This window comes from Mustela lutreola, chromosome 16 (assembly GCF_030435805.1).
Source record: "Mustela lutreola isolate mMusLut2 chromosome 16, mMusLut2.pri, whole genome shotgun sequence".
NCBI lineage: Eukaryota > Metazoa > Chordata > Mammalia > Carnivora > Mustelidae > Mustela > Mustela lutreola.
In genome coordinates, this window is record NC_081305.1 from 10,523,698 (window position 1) to 10,543,861 (window position 20,164).

The 20,164-nt window shown below is 40.2% G+C and overlaps 1 long non-coding RNA gene across 12 annotated transcripts in view; it reads left to right on the top strand.

The window, feature by feature from the left end:
* LOC131818047 (uncharacterized) overlaps positions 1 to 20,164 on the top strand; it is a 233,646-nt gene that overhangs the window by 195,905 nt on the left and 17,577 nt on the right. For 10 of the 12 annotated variants that reach the window (XR_009348683.1, XR_009348677.1, XR_009348681.1 and 7 more), the window contains 6 exons: positions 2,925 to 3,146; positions 5,127 to 5,206; positions 12,401 to 12,949; positions 14,364 to 14,513; positions 16,211 to 16,344; positions 19,643 to 19,755. This is a non-coding gene — a long non-coding RNA (uncharacterized LOC131818047). Of the gene's footprint in view, positions 1 to 2,924; positions 3,147 to 5,126; positions 5,207 to 12,400; positions 12,950 to 14,363; positions 14,514 to 15,313; positions 15,486 to 16,210; positions 16,345 to 19,642; positions 19,756 to 20,164 lie in introns of all 12 variants that reach the window. The other 2 variants (XR_009348679.1, XR_009348682.1) reach the window with 2 other exon arrangements.

Below are 20,164 nucleotides of genomic sequence, written 5' to 3' on the forward strand. Positions count from 1 at the left end.
TCTAACAGTTATGTGTTGTCGAACCAGAGGTTACAACTGTCCATAGTATTCACTTTGCTAAAAAGTGACAGATGGTTTTGTTTGTGAAAAAAAGGCAAAAAGAAAAAAAATTCATAGTGTTTCCCTTTTAACAGCAGCATACAGTAACCCCCAGCTGTTCAATATTTGTCACATTACACGAAGAATCTACAACCATCGAGTAGGATTTATATTCCGTACTTTTAAGGGGACATACCTCAATTTGTACAGGGTTTCTCTCTTTTTAAATAATTACTTATAAAATGCTTTTGGTAAGTAAATCTAACTGATCTTTTCTCACTTTAATTTTTCCCTCAAGAGCTAGTGTAAAAAGCAGTCTGATCCTGCAATTAATTCCATGATTTTCGTGACATTCCTGTTCTTTCAAGAAGGCCTTTTGTCACCATGACCTCTAATGGGGAAATTTCTGTCTCTGAAAACTGAATGACTGCAATTAATCTTTTAGCATCTCAAGATAATTCTGAATGTTCCCTCTCAGCTTTACCTCAAAACATTGGCCCAATCTGTACCTGTGTATTTATTTCTGTGCACACCATGTAAACTTAGCCTTTTTGTAGTCTGTGGAATTTTCATGACTTTTGAGTGTTCTCATCATATGCATCTGGTCTTAGAACCCGACTGATGGAAATTACTCCAGTCTCTTTGAAAAGACTTTACTTATAAACAAAATACTTGAAACTGGTCATGAAATAGGCTATTCAGAATCTTCTAATAGGGTGACTTTCCAAGAACATTATTCACAAAATATCTGAGAAATATCTCTTTTATCTCTTGTATATTCTCTTTGATGTTCTATAAATATTACTAGCAACATGAATTGGTAGGGGGAATCTGTTTTTCATGTAATAGTGTCGAGTGAAACTTCTCTTTCTCTATGGTTTACCCTGATGGTCCGTTTTGAATTTTCAATGATTAATAATGTTGAAACATATCAATATTCGTCTGAAAGTGAAGAAAACCTCAAAATGTCTATAGCCTCTTCAGAGTCCCTTGATAGGAGGGTAAGAGTGAGAGGAGAAATTGAACTGGATGGAGAAGCCAGTCTTCAGCCATTGTGATTAGAATGTCTTTTATGAATTTTATGGAAACATATGATTATCTCAGATCATTCCCAGCATTTTAAAAGTTGCGTTTACACCCGAGGCATCCAAAATCTCAGGTATTGGTGAATCTCAACCCTAGTCTTATCTTCTTACTCTTAAAATATAAAAATTCCCATGGCTCCCTTAAATTATAACAAATAGCCTTCATTTATTGACTACAAGTGTCTAGCCAAAAATATACCTCAACACTCCCACTGTCACTGAGTCCTTCCTCCAGGTGGGCTGAGAGAAAGGGCAGTCTGTCACATGGGAGAGGGAGAGTGGCAGCTTCTCTCTGTGACACATACCCTCACACACGCCCCCCTCCCAGACCCTCATGCTCATTCGCTCACACTGAGAAGCCACCACGTCTAATGGCGCCCTCTCTGATGGAATTGAGGGAGGAGAGAAATGGGTGGTAGAAAAGTTCTTCTTTACCTGGACCTGTTGTACATTGGCTTTACCCTCTCTGCACCTGGAACATCTTCAAAGCAGGTGCTCTGTCTCGCGTGGGTGTTTTCATCACTTCTTCAGAGTCCTCTGACCCGTCAGCCTGCCGGTTGCCCCAAATTGCAGTCTGGGTGATGTCTTCTGTGATACGACTGCCTCTCCTCTCTCAACCCCTAATTTTCAGAACCATCAAAGGAGGCAGATTCTCTGTTGGAGTTCTGTCTTCTTCCCAGGTGGTTTACTTTTTCAGGTGTCCAAACAGGGCCGGGCTGACTCTTAGTGTCTCACAGATCTCATCTGGTTCATGAAAAACATCAACTGCCCTAGGTCCCTGCTCAGCGTAAGTCCAGAGCAGTCCCTGTGTGCTCACCTTTGTGATGGTTTTTCTGCTTTATTTATAACTTTTTTTAATTAAACTTTTTATTTTATTATTAAAAAAAAAAAAGAAAGTTTGTTCTGTAGACCTGTAAGCTTCAATGGCAAGAGTCAGTTTCCATTTTACCATGTTGAACCCTTCCAGGAAGCAAGAAGCAAACTTTTCATCAGGCTCCACCGGAACCTGGCCTACTTTCTCTCAAGATAAAGGAGGGAGATGTTGTTCCTCACAATCCCCTACACACACACACACACACACACTTAAACTTACACCAACTCAGCTGTCCTCTTGTATGTTGGGGGGGGGGTAGAATGAATGGCGCAGAGTTCACTGAAGAAACCACCTTCATAAAACTCCTCTCTTTATAACTAAAAATCCTAGCCATTTTCTACCCTCTAGCTAAGTGAGTATCAGTTCCTAGCATTTCCTTTTGATACCTACGTCGTGAACTACCCCTGACACACATCAGCACATGGTGTCTTTTTTATATCTGTGTACCTCACCCAAAATGTACAGCGCCCACCATTTGCTTTTTCAGGAGGCTGAAGTCAGAAAATCTACTAAATTACATTGATTTGGGTTGGAAGAGATTCGCACAAAGGTAGCCCTTGCTGATCCAGACTTGCATTCGTCACTGAATTTGAAAATACAGTTATGAGTGGGGGGGGGGGGGTCATTAAACCAACCTTTCAATTAAACAAAGACTATCGTCCTAGACTAGCTCCTTATACACAGAAGTAGAAAATGAAAAGTCCTTTTCCTTATTTTTTTTTTTTTTTCACAGTTTGATCAAAATAATCTCAGGAGCTTGCTGGATGTGGCGGCACTTATACGAAAATTGGAAATACAGAGAGTTTGGGCATGGTCCCTGCACAAGGGTGATGTACACATTCATAAAGAATAATTTCAGGAGCTAGATCAGGTCTAAATTTTTACTTATTTTCAGATAGGAAGATTCTGTATCTTATTTTCCACAGATCCCTTCAGAGACTGGCCTTTCTTCTGGTGCTCTGTTTCAGCTAGAAGATGGCTAACTGCCGGGGGAAGATGCAGAGTGAGACTGGCACTCAGTGATCCGAAGGCTCTGCTCACCCTTGTCCATCCGTTTTCTCCAGAGTACCTTCGTGCTTGGTAGAAAAGGCAGACCTGATTAGTATAAGTCACAAGTAACACAACAAAATCATCATTTCCAGACTTCGGTGAGTCTTTAAAAGATCACATTAAAAAGCTAGTGTTCTCTGCAGGAACTTAAGGCAAAAAAGACTTGATTATTTATTTAGTGTTTTCCTCTCGATCTAAGCTAATTTATCTATTGTCACCAACAGTCCTGACATATCGGTGAGGTAAGTACAGTAATTCAAATGTGTAAGCTGGGTTTGATACAGTAAAACAATTTTGTAATCCAGAAATGTCTAAAAAAAACCTATCTCCTGGCTAAGACTTTCAGGAATCACAATGGCCCTTTTATTCCCTAATAAAATAACCCAATATTTAGACGTGTCCCCTGCCTTCTTGCCAGTCAGGTACAAGCTCCAATAATATGTTCTTTTCCAGATGTAGGGAGAAATTCTGTGTGGTATGGCAAAAAGAGCAAACATCTTTTTTTTTCTTTTCTCTCTCTTTTTTTTTTTTAAGAACAAACATCTTCAGTGGGGAAGTTTATATTCAGATTTGGAACGAGCTAGCAAATACTTGCATAGAAGATTCAAGAGGGTCTTGGGTACCTTCATATTCATTGTCGTGCTGTTTATGATAGCAGGCATTCGACAGCCTAAACGTCTAGCAGAAAGAGAGGTTAATTAAATTGCTGTACAACCACGGCAGTGGCGGATTTTGCACATCAAGTTTTTCAAGGACACTCAAAACTATAGGAACATATCTCGTTGTTTACATGCTGTGCAAGGATTAAGTCAAGCATATTTTCCATATGATGGAAAATTATGCAGCCTTAAATATCATTTCTCAAGATTACTTAACATGGGGAGATGTTTGTGACATTATGCGAAACAAAAAAGCATAATGTTCACTTGCACAGAATGTCAAGACGTGCGTAGAAGAAATCTCAGAAAGAATACGTGAGAGCATGAAACACTGCTCTACCATGAGTGGCGAGGACATGCGCAGATGTCCTCCGCTCCTTTTTATGTGGCTGAAAGCGTCTACAATAGAAAAGTATACTCCTGGTAATAGAAATGCGCTTATAACTTGTATTTCTACGAATAAAGGCAAGCCCTGTAGAGACGTCAGTAACAGGAGGATTGGGGAGGGCTCCTTGGCTTTGGCATTTGGAAGGTAATTGAAGAACTTAGCCAGACCATTTTCTGCAGAGTTGTTGGGGGTAGAAGTCCGGTTGCTGCAGATTAAAAATTTTAAATGGGAAGCTAAATGTGTTCCTGAATGGAAGCCCTATTTCCAAGGGCTTTGAAAGGAGGCGGGAAAATAAAGGAGAAGCTCAAGAGGGACATTCGATGAGGAAAGGACCGTATCTGTGTGTTTAATGAGGAGATACTGGAGGATATCCGTAGAGAAGCAGACGTTTTGAATATAGGTTAAAAGCCTCAATTTTCTCCATGAAGGAAGAGAAATTATCAGCAGAGAAAAGTGGCTGGTGGCAGGTTTTGGGAGGAGGTTAATAAAGAATTAAAAACGGTTGCTGAGATGACCAAGGCAGGGAGCTGACCAGTGGGCGTGAAAATATTGCGGAGCGGCGCTGGAGTCCAGCGACCACTGTGTTTCTGGAAAGCGTGATGACACCAATCTGCTCCAGGGTGCGATTTAATCTAACAGCCCGCGGGAGGCTGGGGGGCGGGGCGGCAGAGGTGAATAATGGGACGGATTGAGAAGGGAGAGATGATGCGTGCAGGGAGCAGACAGGGACCAGAAGTAGAAGTCCTGAGCCAGTTCGGTGACGTGGCAGCCAAAGGAGTTGGGGTGGGAATTAGGAGTTGTAAAGCGGTCGAGGGGCAGCACTTGACCCCATCGGGAAGCAGACGGTGTCCTCGGGAACCGTCGGGTGAACTCGGGTCATTGTACAGTCTTGAGTCTCTTTGTTGCTGGTGGGTCTGGTCGGTCATCCTTTCTTTGGCAGGTTTTGCTGTCAACATGACCTAACTGGGGAACATTTTTGAGGCTTACTTTCTTGTTATTTCTTTGTCTTCAATTTCAAATTTTTTGAATAGTCGAGCCCCAGCTAATAGCAGGTGTCCTGGAGAAATGAGCGCTCCTTGACTACTGAGAACAGAGCTGCTCGTGGGAGCTGGTGAGTGTCCCCTGTGGTCTTTGCCCATAAAGGAGGCTTCTAGAAAGAGACAGCCCCAAGGCTCTGCATCTTGCTGGGTCCCAGGACCCTCAACTTTGCTTGCTTGAGCATCATCTCTGACAATCAGAGTTTGTGTCAACCGTGAGTTTAATTATATGTAAAGACTGAAAGGTGCTATTTTTCTCTCTCATTGGACGAAATAAGTTAGGAGAGTATCTTTGTTTTTAGTTATAATTTATGTGTATATAATATAATTTAATTATAATACATAGTTTCTCATTAGTGTGATTAAAAAAAAATTCACACGAATTGTCATCTCTTACGTCCCAATTACATTAGACATCAGATGTGATTTTTCTTCTATATCATCAAGAAAATCATTTTTAATCATTGCTGCCATGGCATCTCTGAGACTGTCTCATTCTTTCTGATCACATGATCAAAGGGATATAGGAGATTCATGGTAAGCTACTATATCTATAGAACATGTCCAGATAGACCGTGGGATAGGTTATGGCCTCAAAGTATGGGAAGGACTACTTGATTAATACGGATTATTTCTTCCACATCTACTTATGGGGCTCCTTTCCACGTATCCTGTGATATAACTAGTAATAGACTCTGTGGATTGGAAAATTAGCCGTGTTCTGTGAGTAAAAATTTTTAAAGATTTTATTTATTTGAGAGAAGGAGCGAGCAGGCTCAAGGGAGAGGGGGAGGGAGAGAGAACCTGAGGCAGACTCCACACTGAGCACAGAGCCCAAAGGGGGACAGATCTCATAGCCCTGAGATCATGACCTGAACCCAAACCAAGAGTCCGTCACTTAAACGACCGCACCACCGAGGCACCCATCCTGTGAATAAATTTAATAAATGTTTCATAATCAAGCGGAGAGAAAAGGAAAATGCCATGCACACTTTAATGTACTCAAATCCATATTCATGCTAAATTTCCACAAATAGCTAGAATGTGTCTTAGAAAATACCCCTAAAAGTAAGTACTTATTAAGACCATTTTTTTAAAGGTTGTATTTATTTATTTGAGAGAGAGAGTGAGTGAGAAAGAGATCATGAGCAGGGAGACGGGCAGAGGGAGAAGCAGACTCCCGCTGAGCAGGGAGCCCAATGTGGGACTCGATCCCAGGTCTCTGGGGTCATGATCTGAGGTCTCTGGGGTCATGATCTGAGCCGAAGGCAGACCCTTAACCAACTGAGCCACCCAGGTGCCACGAAGACAGTTTAATAATGATGATAACATATAAACTGTACCTGGCACTGTTAGAAGTGCTTTATATGTATTGTCTCATTTGATCTTTTGCTTAAACCCATCAGATAAATAGTACTATAGTCACTATTTTAGAGGAAAATTGATGTCCGCCACCATGCTAGAGATCATACACCTACCAGCAACCGCCCATCCCTACCCTGTGCAGGTGTTCTATGCTGCTCTCTGTATCACTCACAATAAGGTAAAGTTAATAAATTTCAGGGTTTCTCAGAATTATCAGGGCTTTTTTCCACTTACCTGGTGGGATTCATTATTTTTGCTCTCCATTGTGGTGGTAATACTCCAAGCTTCTTTTCTATCGAGGGGTATACTCTTTCAAAAACCAAATTGATACAGACAGTAAAATCTAATGACCGTGTGTCAGTGCCATTCATTGAATGGTAAAGTTAACCTGATGCATCTCTCCGTACAGAACAAGAACCTATACCAAAATCTGTTAATGCTAAATATTAAAAATTTAGCCATTCATACATTCCAACATTAACTGTAAAATGGGACGGTGTTCTGTTTGATTCTGATTTTTCCTATTTAGGTCCATCTTACCTTTAAAGGTTCATTGAATTTTAAGGTACATCAATATAATGAAATGCACACATCATTTTCCATGCACCATTGAACATAGCAGTTGGAATTTTTTAAATGCATTTGCAAGGAGAAACTTAAAGAAATTTGTGTTCCAGTTTATTTTTATTAAAACTCTGCATGCACACGTAAATTACTCTCCTAAGCAGCACGTGGCAACTATATAACAATTTAGGCTTAAAAGAAGTTTTGCAAGTACAAATTAAATATCATCTCATGCAGGCTAATGGAGTTTTTATCAAGATTCTCCAGTGGTGGTGGGAGGGGCAATAGAGTTGGTCTAATTGGGGGAGAATAACCGATTGGAACTCGAAAGCCAGAACTGGCCCACTACTGGAAAACACTGAATGATTTTTGTCAAATTTTATGAATTAAACCTGTACCCTTTCCTGACCTCGCCCAGCATGTCTTCCCTGTAGCGGCTCCCCACTGAAAGATTCATAATAGGATTCCCCAGTACATTTAGTCTCTGCATTTATCCTAAGAGGGGAAAAAGATGTCTAAAAAGGAAACTTTTCTCCAGAGGTCATTTCACTAAGGCCGTGACTTTCTTACTTTTTCTCATCTGCTCATGTCATCAAAAATTACAGCCATCCCTCAACTCCCGGTGACCACTCAAGTTGTCCAGTCCAAATAGTTACTCTTACTGTTGTGATTCTCCTTGATACGACAGAGTTCAAGTGATCCTTTGGGAGACTGTAGGTTCAACATCTCCTGTGCCCCAACCCAGGCTTCCCGAGCTAATGGCTCCCGCACAGCCCTCCCAGCTCGGCTGCCTGACTACATCACTAGCCTGCTGGTCAGCTGACCTCGGTTTAGATCCTAGATCGGTCACCATCCCTTGTAGGATTTGGGACAAATCACTATTTCTCTGAACTTCAATACGTCCATCAAAGTAGTGTTTAATTAAGGAGGATGATTGTGAGAATTAAAGCGAATATTGCGAATGAAGAGTCTTGATACATTGTAATAGAAGCCCATGTAATTAGGGAGGACAGAAAATAAACCCAAATTGGAAAGGATAGAAATGCAAAGTTGTGGTATGTAGGAGAAACATTCTATTGAGATAAAAAGAAATCGACAAGGGAAAAATGAGAAACAGTGACTTCTATCATGAGGCTGTCATAAACTATCATATTTTTAAAAACTGTGTTAGAGTTTGCTTTCACTGCACCATGACAGTTCAAAATGAGGGCGTGATACTCTCTGAGCTTTGACAACCTGGAATTGATAGGTATTTCACGTTCAAGTCAGTGATAATTTATTCTTAAGAGCAGCCTATAATTAACAGAAGTAAAATTACAGACATACCTCCGGTGAAAACAGGAAAAAATGTCACAGCTCTAATTCTCATGATAATAATGAAGCCTTACATGTATGGACAAGAAATACTTTTTGAGAAATTACCCTCTGTCAGACGTTCTAACCATTTTCACATACATCAGCTCATTTCATTATTATTATACCAAGTTTATGATATTAGTCATGTCAAAAGCTCCACTTTCGGGATAACAAAGCCGGGGCTCACTGAGGGTGCGGGGCTTGCCCACAGTGGCAAGGCATATAAGCAGCAAAACCAGGATTGGAGGGACGCCTGGGTGGCTCAGTCGTTAAGGGTCTGCCTTCTGCTCAGGTTATGATCCCAGGGTCTTGGAATCGAGCCCTGCATCAGGCTCTCTGCTCAGCGGGAGGCCTGCTTCTCCTTCTCCTGTTCCCCCTACTTGTGTTCTCTCTCTCACTGTGTGTCTCTCTGCCAAATAAATAAATAAATACAAACAAACAAAAAGGAAAAAAAACAAAAACAAAAAACCAAACCCAGGATTGGAATGTCCCTCCCTAACTACAAAGCGTGGATCACCAGTCCCTAGAAGGACCTCTCGCTCTGCTCCCCCGGCCTCGGGTGTGCCAGAGAAAGCTGGGGCTCGAGCTCGAGTGGCTTGCAAATCAGTTGTTAAATTGTGAGCAATCCTGTGTGATGGCTGTTAAACACAGTTTGCATTTTTGTTTTGTTTTGTTTTGTTTTGTTTTGTTTTAAATGACTATTACAAAGTACGGTTGACATACAATGTTATATCAGCTTCAGGTGTACAGCAGAAGGATTCAGCAGGTCTGTGCATCACTCAGTGCTTGCCGGCCGCCTAGTCCCCATACAATGTTACTATGATATGACTGACTCTGTTCCCTCTGTGGTACTTTCCAGTTTTTGTGACTTACTAATCTCATGACTGGAAGCTTGTACCTCTGAATCCCCTTTATGTCTCTTGCCCATTCTACCCCCCCAAGCCCCATCAAGCCCGTAACCATCAGTTAGTTGTCTGTATGTATTAGTCTCCTCCTGGTTTATTTGCTCATTTGTTGTTGTTGTTTTTAGGTTATTGTGGTTTTTTTTTTTTTTAATTCTACATTTAAGTGAAATCCTATGATACTTGTCTTTATCTTATTTATTTCACTTAGCATATGTTCTATCCATGTTGTTGCAAATGGCAAGATATCTTTCTTTTTTCTTTTAAGATTTATTTATTTATTGGACAGAGATCACAAGTAGGCAGACAGGCAGGCAGAGAGAGAAAAAAAGGCAGGCTCCCCCCTGAGCAGAGAGCCCGATGTGGGGCTCCATCCCAGGACCCTGAGATCACGACCTGAGCTGAAGGCAGAGGCTTTAACCCACTGAGCCACCCAGGTGTCCCAAGATCTCTTTCTTTTTTAAGTCACAAGAATAAAAGGTACAGCCTGGGGAATAAACTCGTCTTAATGGGAGTATTTATACCACAAGTGTTGGCCAATATTACAAGTCAGAGACCCCTCCCTGCCACCAAAGTCAGTGAAACATTTCCCATCCTAGCACAGAGTTAAAGTTGTTGATGTCCTTCTAGCTTCTATTTGTGGCTCATTGTAAACACCTTTTATATCCCCTCATAAGCAAGAGAGAAAACTCATCAAAATGACCCCTAAAATATTTTCATCAGGAAAGTCAGATGTCCATCAGGCAGATGGGATTAAACCCTGTTAATGTTCGATAACCTTCATAGAAATAGGACAGTTTTTAATGTCTAAAGTTTTCATATAGACTTTCATCTTTGAGAATTTTTCTCTCAGTAGAACCGATTACTTCCAACGAATGGAAATATTCCTACTTTGCACGCAGAATGAGATGTAGTGCTTTACCTTTACAGTATTATAAAGAAAAAAGATTTTATCGTGGGAGTTACTGTCCTGCTATATGAATGGAAGTACATTGATTGACTTCTCTCTCATGCACAATGAATATGTCATCCCTCGATAGTTTCATCCACCCCACGTAAGTGCCAGTGTGTCCAAAACTGATTCAAAATGTTTTTCCTCTAAGTTTAATAAATATTTGGAATTTCAGGTAGAATAATGATTTCACGTTCAGCTAAAATTATTCTATTGAGGGATTGGATTTGTCACTAATAGAGGATGATTGATAACTGATTTAAATAAATCTCAAATACAAATGCTATATGTTTATTAATTTGCAGTCATGATTTTAACCTTATTGATTTAATAAATGTTATGCAAATGGAATTATTCTGCAAGTATTTTAACTCAAGAGTATCGAAATATTTAGTCTAAAAAATTATCCCTACAATTATGGCATTTTAACTCATTAATATCAATTTGGTCCAGAAACATTTGCCAAGAAAATTACCATAATACTCATGAATTAGTGGTTTTTTGTTACCTCGCTTGAGAACTGTGTCTTAACATTGCATTGTTCATGGTTTTCGAACACCTCAGGGAAAAATATCCTGATCATAGCTGGCAAAGTGTATCATGGCCGACAGAGTGTGTCACCGACTGACCCTTTCTTCTGTGAACAGGTGTTTTTCTTTATTTCTCATGAACATATGGAGAGGCTTATCATTTCTGTACCTTTCCATAACATCTAAACCTTTGCCTGAAAGAATCATAATTATTATTTTACAGATCTTGTCCATCTTGGACATGTTAAATTAACAAAGTCACCGTTAATTTAAAGGTTGACCCAAAGCTATAGTAACTCTCCTTGGACTATGTCCATGTCTTTGTGAGAACCCCGTAACATTCCTACTGCACTTGGGTGAGCCTTTCCAACTCTTCTGTTGGAGTGTAAGCCCCTGCAGTTTATGATGTACAAGGTCTGTGAGTGTTGGAGTGCTTCGGATGGATTGATGATTCTTTACAGCATTTATCATTGAAGAACAAGACTGGGACAACCTGGGTGCTTCACCCAGGTAAGCGGCTGACTCTTGGTTTCAGCTCAGGTTGTGATCAGAGTCATGAGATCGAGCCCCACAGTGGGCTCTGTGCTTCATGCGGAGTTGGCTTGGGACTCTCTCTTTCCTTCTCCCCCTGCCCCTCTCCCCTGAACTCGCGCTCTCTCTTTCTCTTTCTCTCTCAAATAACTAAGTAAATCTTTGAAGAAAGAAAGAGCAAGGCTCTTAGGTTTATTTGCTATTTTAAGATACTAAACATTGATAAATATGTGAATAATGAAAACAGTAAATCAAGAGTCGGTAGTTTAGGGACTGTGGAGCTGTATTAACCTAGGTAAAGCAATTTTTATATGAAGTCTTTTTATAAAAGATCATAAATCTAGTATTTTCAAACATCTGGTTGTCTCTAAGTTGAATCTGCTAGATCATTCTCAACCCTGATTAACTAGCAGACTGATGTATTTTTATATTCTGCCTTACATAGTAGAGATGATGGACACTTTGGTATCACATGGTATCAAATTGTTTCATTGATAACATAGACCCACTCAAATGAGAGAATCTGTGTAATCATGTCTTTTCATTATACTGATGCCATTAGTGTTTCTTTTTCTCTGGATGATATATAATCTATAAGTTATATATAAACATATGTAACTATATGTTAAGTATAGTGATATATAATAAATAAGCATATATATTTCATATAAATATATATGTGTGTATATTATAGATTGTAGATGTATACATTATGTGTGTGTATATATATATACACATTTAGATTATAATACATATACATCTACATATAAATTTTATTTGCCTTATTGCTTTAAGTTCTTTGCAAGTCAAGGAAATAAATCTTTTCTCATATGGGTTGCAAATTTTTCCCAATTTATTATTTCTCGGTTTAATTTTTGTAGTTTTTCATTTGGCATTTAATACATATGTGTATGGAAAACAAAAAGTATGCATGGATTTGGATTTTTAAAATATTTTACGTAAGTTTGATTTTATTCTTAGTGCGGCTTTTATCACATTCCCTAACATTTTAGAATTTTGAACAAATCTGATTTTGTAAACTAATTATGTAACTATCTTTTTTTACAGTTTGAAATGTCCCTCTCGGAAATGATTCTGGCTAGATATTCAAGAGGAGACAGAAGAATCCTAGCTCCATGAATATATTAATTTCTAAAGTCATAAATGTGCATTTTTTTGTTTTACATCGCAGTCTCTGGCATAAAAATTAAATCCAAACCTTAAAAAGTAGGATAAAAATCCTAAAAATAAAGGGAAATAAAAGTAGCGAAATGCTACAAGAATAGAATTTAAGACATGTTTTCTTTAGTGTCAAGGGAGGTTCGTGATGCGTTGACCTCAAAAGCTCATCTGCTAACTACATCATGGCAAGGACATCACTTAAGTGGCTGGTCTTCCGTTCTCCCCCTGATGAAATGAGAGTAGGACTGACTTCCTGGTTTCCAGGCAATGTGTGGAGGACTCTGGAGAGCAGGAAAACACTGAGACAAGGAATACACTTTGTTTTCCACTCTATGTATCACTAGCAGCTCGGGTTAACTCTTTGACAGCTGAAAAATAGAAAACCAAGCAAAATTATTAGATCTCCTCTTTCTGCCCAGTATAAGCCAGCTGCAAGTAAGTAGACTGTGAGATGTGCTTCTGTGCATGTGTGTGTAAATGGATAACAGTCTTCACGAACATCGAATGGTGGTATTGAACATGTCTTAAATTACACACCTGTGTGAAAGTCGGAAAAGGCCTTTGATACTGGTAATTATTTATATAAAGGAACAGATTCGTTTTGCTGAATGCACTGATTTCTAAACTCTGTCCCTTTAAGTTTGCTGCTCTTCAAGGCTGTCTTGATGAAGATATAGGAGGGAATTAAATCGATTCAAGTTGGATTAATAAGGCGCTGATTTGAATGGAGTGTTATCCCATGATATTTGGTATTTCCTGGCTTTTCCTTTGCTTTTTAAAAATTCTTTTTCCTTACTCCTTGAGTTTAAATATATGATCATTATACAGAAAATGCCCATATAGAGTGTTTCAGCCCCACACATGTGGCCATTTTATATTGGCTGCAGTATCCGGAAATTATAGTTTCATTATCTCCTGGCCCGTTTTTCAGAGAGAAAAATATGTGTATCCCCACCATTATAAGCTTTCGAGGCTTTGGAACACTATTGAGATTGAAGTGCTGTGCTTGCAAAAAAAAAAAATTGATTCTAACAAATGGTGTGCTTTGAATTTTCCTTTCTACTGCATTTTTATTCATTTTTTAATTCTCACACAGTGTTCTGAAGCAGTTACAATGAATCACGGGGCTGAATTCAGCTTTGCAAATATGTTAAAAGAAATTATCAGGCACTTCACTTCATCTAGAAATATCACCCAAGGAAAAAATAATAAGCCTTTGCCAGCTAGTGTTGCACAACAAGCAAAAAGAATTGAATCAGTATTATTGCTTTCCATTTGACAAGCACAACACTGTACTATCGTGAGAGAGGAACTATTTGTAAACTTCTCTGAACGTAGTTACCGTCATGTGCATTACTTACTAAGATCCGGAAGGCGCCTCGGTAATATTGGGGAAATGCCCCTATATTGGAACATATATCTTGTCCCTTGTTTAAATTTGTCCGCGTGAGACATGGATGGTGATTAAGCACTTGCTGCCTGCAGGCAGTAGAGTGGCCTGCGAGTACCTTCACCTAGATCCAAAGGTGGTAGAAACTGCTACATACATTTAGGGCCCACTGTCCCTGTTGGACAGAATGAACTGTGTTGGCTTCGGGAAGTCTTTCTAGTGCAACCTCCTGGATCACGAGAACAGCGTCCCCAATGGTGATTCCTAACATTTTTGTCTGTGGTTTACCAATCACTCTTGCATGGTGTTTCAGTTTCTGAATGTTACTAATCAACTTGTAACTAAGAAGAGCATTTGGCTGGTGGTCTCTTCCTGATGATGTGTTCTACAATAATGATGAAATTTACCAAGCTGGCTTTTACTTATCCAGAGACTGGTTTTTCTTGGTGTTTTTTCTAGGCAGGATATTCGCTTTCCCGCCATTTTCCTATCAACCGTCACACTGAACTTCGGTTTTTGAGTCAAAGAATGTTGATAAAGGGAAAAGAAAACAAGTTACATAAAATCGTTTGGAGTCTTGGGTTCGTGTATGTACAAGTTCACCAGATGGTAGGTTTATCAGTGGCTTTGTGAGTTTCAGGACTTGTCCAGTAACCTAGCCATATTTTCATTGCCGTGGGTAATACAACACCATATTTTATGCTACATTGAAACAGTGGAAAACCTTTTATTTATTTGCTTTTTTTGTTTGTTTATTTTAGGGAGTGTGCAAGGTGGGGAGGGAGAGACAGAGGGAGAGAGAGGGAGACAGAGGGAGAGAATCTTAAGCAGACTCCATACCCAACATGGAGTCCTACACAGGACTTGATCCTGCAACCTTGAGATCATGACCTGACTTGAAATCAAATCAGATGCTTAACTGACTGAGCCACCCAGGTGCCCCTGAAAAACCTTTTCAATCTGAGTTACCATAGAATCTGTCTGTATCCTACGTATTTCCTCAGATCCCTGCTGTTAAGACTTTTCAGTGTCTTCCTTTTACATAAATTATTAACAAACTAGGCATTTTCAGAGATCATATTGATGTAAGTAAATTCGAAGTTTTCTTCACCTCTTGATATACGAACTAAACACTTTTTGTATTCTATTTCCATTAAGAGGCCCAAATGTCAAGTACAAAAAAAAAAAAAAAGCAGAAATTGGTTTCCTTTTATATTGCAAAATAATTTCTTAGACATGGACACAGACAGGTATAGACGCAGATGGGCATTCGTGTGTACCTGCGGAAGAGTGTACTTAGCAGTTTGAGACCTGTTTTTAAAGCTGAAACTGTTCAGGCTTTTATGGCTGTTAGATCAGCTCTGAAAACCACCTTCTTTGTGATTTGAGTTCCTCTGATTTCTCTGTAGAGGCTACAAATGTCAAGACTTCAGAAGGACTCCAAATGTGCTCCTCTCTTCCCTTCAGGATGTTTTAGTGATGACAACATGATTATAGATACTCTGTTTTCTTCCAACCCCCCCCCCCCAAAGAAGTAGGGGGAGATTAAAGCAAACAGGCAACTGACATGAAATTGCCAAGGTAAAGGCAAAATTTGGCACATCTTAAATAGTATTTTTTAACATAAATTTGAATTCATTAAGAAAAAGCTCCTTTAAAAAAAAAATGGGTCCTTAAATGGTATGCTTCCATGTCATTAAACATTTATTTGTTTCAAATACATCAAGAAGGTCATTCATACAAAGCTTTATGTTATCTTTAATCATAAAATACAACCAGGCTTAGTGAATAGAAGTACATTCTGTAGTTTGATGCATTCTAAAATGCTGTCGTCTGCTCTTTCAGGGGAAAAAGAAATCTCCTTTTCATTGTAAGTTTGGCTTATGAATATTGTAACGGTTCTCTTCTGCTCACAGTCAGTGAACCGAGAGAACCTTCCTTCTAGTATTTGGGGTGTCTTTCCATGCTTTTGTCTTACAAGGATGCATATTCAGTGGTTAAGTATTTCTGAAGAAAAAACTCTGGAGACCTCATCATCCTTACGGGTACTCTAGGTTTTGTTTTTATTTTTTGGTATCTCACAGGCAAGAATTTTTATTGGTTTACTTTTCAAAGAAAGGTTAAACAGATGTCACAATCAGAATAGATAACACCACTGTTTTTCCCATCAGGACAGTTTTATTTTGGCATGTAACATACCTAGCAATTATCTCCCTCAATTAACAGCCCATTCAGAGTATCGTCATCACTTAGGTTAGACACCAATTTGCCGTCTGAATGCTTCAAATATATATTTTTTTTCCTAGAACCTACTCAAAGGCTGTCTTTGAAATCTCGGAATAAAAAGTGTTATCTTGTGCCATTAAAATCTGAATTTAGAGAGCGCAAATCAGAGAACACTCAAATGATAGACAGTCTTGGGAAGTCTAGGACAGTAAAGGTAAGAACTGTTATTATTATGGTTGGAGAAATCTTTTCCTACCTCTTTTTTGTCACTTGATAGTAACAATGTCCCTTGATAGTAACAGTGTCTATATGCTAAGTATGTAGTCAGCAAAAAAGGAGCTAATAACCCATTAACAAGCTTCAACTGGGACAAAATATTTCACATTTAGGAAAATAGGTAAAAAGTAAAATGGAATCTGGGCTTAAGCCGGGAAGGATGGGGTCTCTCAAGGAATACGCCATGAGCTCTTGGCAGCCAATATTCCCATCAGTGGGGCCCAGCGACAGATATCTGCTGGAGCACCACAATATCCCCTCTGGCCTCTGTGAATCCTTCATTTCTGTGGCTGGAGGAGCCAATTGTAGCAAGAACAAGCCAACAGGCTTCAAGGGGCATTCAGCGATCCTCCAAAGACCATCCCCCATGACACGTGGATTCCTGCTAAGTGGAAAGAGGAATCCGTGGTCAGTTGTCTTCAGTTCTGCGCATCGCTCGCAGGAGGAAGTGCCCACGAGACTGGAAGGCTAGAGGCCTTCCAGAAGTGTATCTGCCACGCTGAGCCAAGACTTCAGACCTCCACTCCCCAGGCCGGGCCCCTCATTTCGGGTATAATAACCTTAACATTTTTAGCTAAAGCCTCTTCTTTCAGCATCACAGGTGATTTATGGGGGGAGACTTTTTTTATATGGACATATTGAAGAACTGTCAGATTGTGTTGACAAAGTACTCAGACTCCAGAGGCAGATTGCCAAGGTTAAAAACAAGGTGGTGAAGCATACTACTGTGGGGTCTCTCAGCAGCTTCTCTACGCTTGAACTTAGTTTCCTAATAAATAAACCAGGAACGATGGTGATAGTGATAGCAGTAATGACAGGAGTACCTACCCTACAGGATTGTTTCCAGTTTTATATGAAAATAATCTATATTATTATGTATTCAGGGACATGGCAAACAGACCATTATCTACTAGGTTACTCCAAGTAGATTGAGGTAAAGTTCTATTGTAAAAGTAAGTTTTATTTTCACACAGTAACCAGTCTTCATACTCAATGTATTTTTGTAGCATCTCTGCACTAGAAGTGCAGCCCTCAGAGATCCAAGAGATTAAAGGTTGGCGCCTGAGATAAGTAAGGGTTTGTCCTCAAGCTTCTTCTTTTAGTTTTATTTTTATATATTTTTCCAGATTTTATTTAGTTGTCAGAGAGAGAGAGAGAGGCAAAGTGGCAGGCAGAGGCGGAGAGAGAGGCAGGCTCCCTGCCCAGCGAGGAGCCCAATGTGGGACTCGATCCCAGCACCCTGGGACCATGACCTGAGCCGAAGGCAGCAGCTTAACCGACTAAGCCACCCAGGCGTCCCTGTCCTCAAGCTTCTTTCTGGCCACTCCACCGAAAGAAACCAACACAGGGTGTGGGGTGGGGATCTTAGAGCTCAAAGGAGGGCCCCAGACCAGCCTGGTAAGGTAGGGCTTGTAGGGGAGGCAACTGGTCGCCCGGCTTTCTAAGTTGGTATACTCACTCTCCCTGTCAAATCATCCTATCTTAGCGGCGTCAAACGATATAAATGTATTATCTTAGATTTGTGGAGGTGGGAAGTCTGTAATGGGTCTCAGTGAACAGAAATCACCATGCTGCCGGGGTTGTGTTCCTTTAAGAGGTTCTAGGGGAGAATCCGTTTCCCTGCCTTTTGCTGGTGAAAGACCACCCATATTCTTGGATTCCTGGCCTCGTGCTTCATCCTCAAAGCCAGCAACTGGAGGTAGACCCCTCTCACGTCCCAGGACACCATTCTCAGCTGTGTTATTCCCGAATAATCTCACATTACAAAGTCAGCTGGCTCACATCCCACATTCCCTCCGCAACTTAAATTTCCCTTTGACACGAAAGGTAACAGAGCCACAGGATCTGGGAATCAGGACGTGGCCGTCCTTGGGAGGTCTTCATTCTGCTTCCCACTGAAGGCTAAGTGTCACACAAGAAGTGAAACGGAGTTGAAAGGAAGAAATGCAACACTGGGGATTGAAAATGTTCTTTAATATACGAGGATCCAGAGGGAACACATACCGCACACATTCAAACACACACAAAGGAACTCTGCAGAGCAAGGCCTTCCAAGATCAGTTGCTTCAATTTTCTCCAGAAAGTCGGTATCACCGAATGCCACCTTGTTTCTTTCGGTGAGAGAAACACGCAGGGTATAATGAGAGCATCTGATCGTCAGATTGTTTGCGGAATGAATGGAAATTGAGGGATGATTTCATCTTTGCCCTGCACAGATTTGGCTCACATTTTATTAGCATTAATCTGCCAGCCTGTGTCCTCCTTTTACTGTCCATCATTCTTATCAGGGGAAAAAAAAAAAATCCCTCAGCTTCCAGGTCATCACTGAAGTGGATCTACACAGAGAAAAAAAAAAAAAAAAGAAAGCAAGGTGGAGGAAAAAGGTATTATTGGTTATATTTGAGCTTATACTACTTCTCCTTTTGCTTTAATATAAAAGTTTAAGGTAAAAACAGAGTTTTCAAAAAAATAAAGCATGACACGAAGCGTGTTAAATCCTAGTTCACAAGTCTGCCAGAATTCCCAATTCTGGTCCCGATTCTTTTTTTTTTTTTTTTTTTTTTAAGATTTTATTTATTTATTTGACAGACAGAGATCACATGTAGGCAGAGAGGCAGGCAGAGAGAGAGGAGGAAGCAGGCTCCCTGCTGAGCAGAGAGCCGATGTGGGACTCGATCCCAGGATCCTGAGATCATGACCTAAGCCGAAAGCAGAGGCTTTAACCCACTGAGCCAGCCAGGCACCCCTCTGGTCCCAGTCTTAAATTTTCATGAATATTTGGCATACATCTATTCCAGACATTTCTCACGCACACACATGTACACATTCAACAGTGAGGATGAAGAGATAGCTTGTTTCCCAGCGTGGTGTGTGGGTGTGGACCCTGCGGCTGGTCTGAGGTGATGTCGGTTGACTGGGAAACATTTATGTCTTTGATGATATTTAGTGTGCCTTTCCAGGAAGAAGAGATGTCTCTATGCTATTGTAGAATCTCTTTTTTGGGCCTTCCTTATCTAGGAGAGTTGTAAAGCTTTCTATACAAGAACCAGACCTTCTTTGGAGACTCATTCTTGGCACACTCTATTTTTCTTCTCCTTCCTTTTGCTTTTTTGTTGATGGGCTCCTCTCATAGAAGGTGAGTGACTGACCTACAGGCATTACCTACTACCTTGCTTCCTTTTGGAAACATCACATCCTTGAATACATTGTTTCCTTGATCTGCTCTCTGTTTCAAGGATACTGGTCATCTGCACCTGGTCTCTTAACCATCCTCTGTGGCTTTCCCAAGCCCGCGAGTGAGGCTCTCACACCTGTGATTCCTGTGACAGAACCAGAAGGGTCCAAGAAGGTACTGTAGATTACTTTTGTGGATTAGATATAAAATAACTGTGAAATTTGCCTTAAATTACATTAAGCCAAATCCTCATTTACTGTTTACTTCCATTACAAAAACATGGAAAAATGTGTGTGAGTCTCTGCATTTCAGTTGATTCAACTGCTTTTCATCCCATATTTGTATTATCAAAAAGCCAATACATTTGGGGGCACCTGGGTGGCTCAGTAGGTTAAAGCCTCTGCCTTCGGCTTGGGTCATGATCCCAGGGTCCTGGGATCGAGCCCCACATCAGGCTCTCTGCTCAGCAGGGAGCCTGCTTCCTCCTCTGTCTCTGCCTGCCTCTCTGCCTACGTGTGATCTCTGTCAAATAAATAAATAAAATCTTTAAAAAAAAAAAGTCAACACATTTGAAAACATTTTA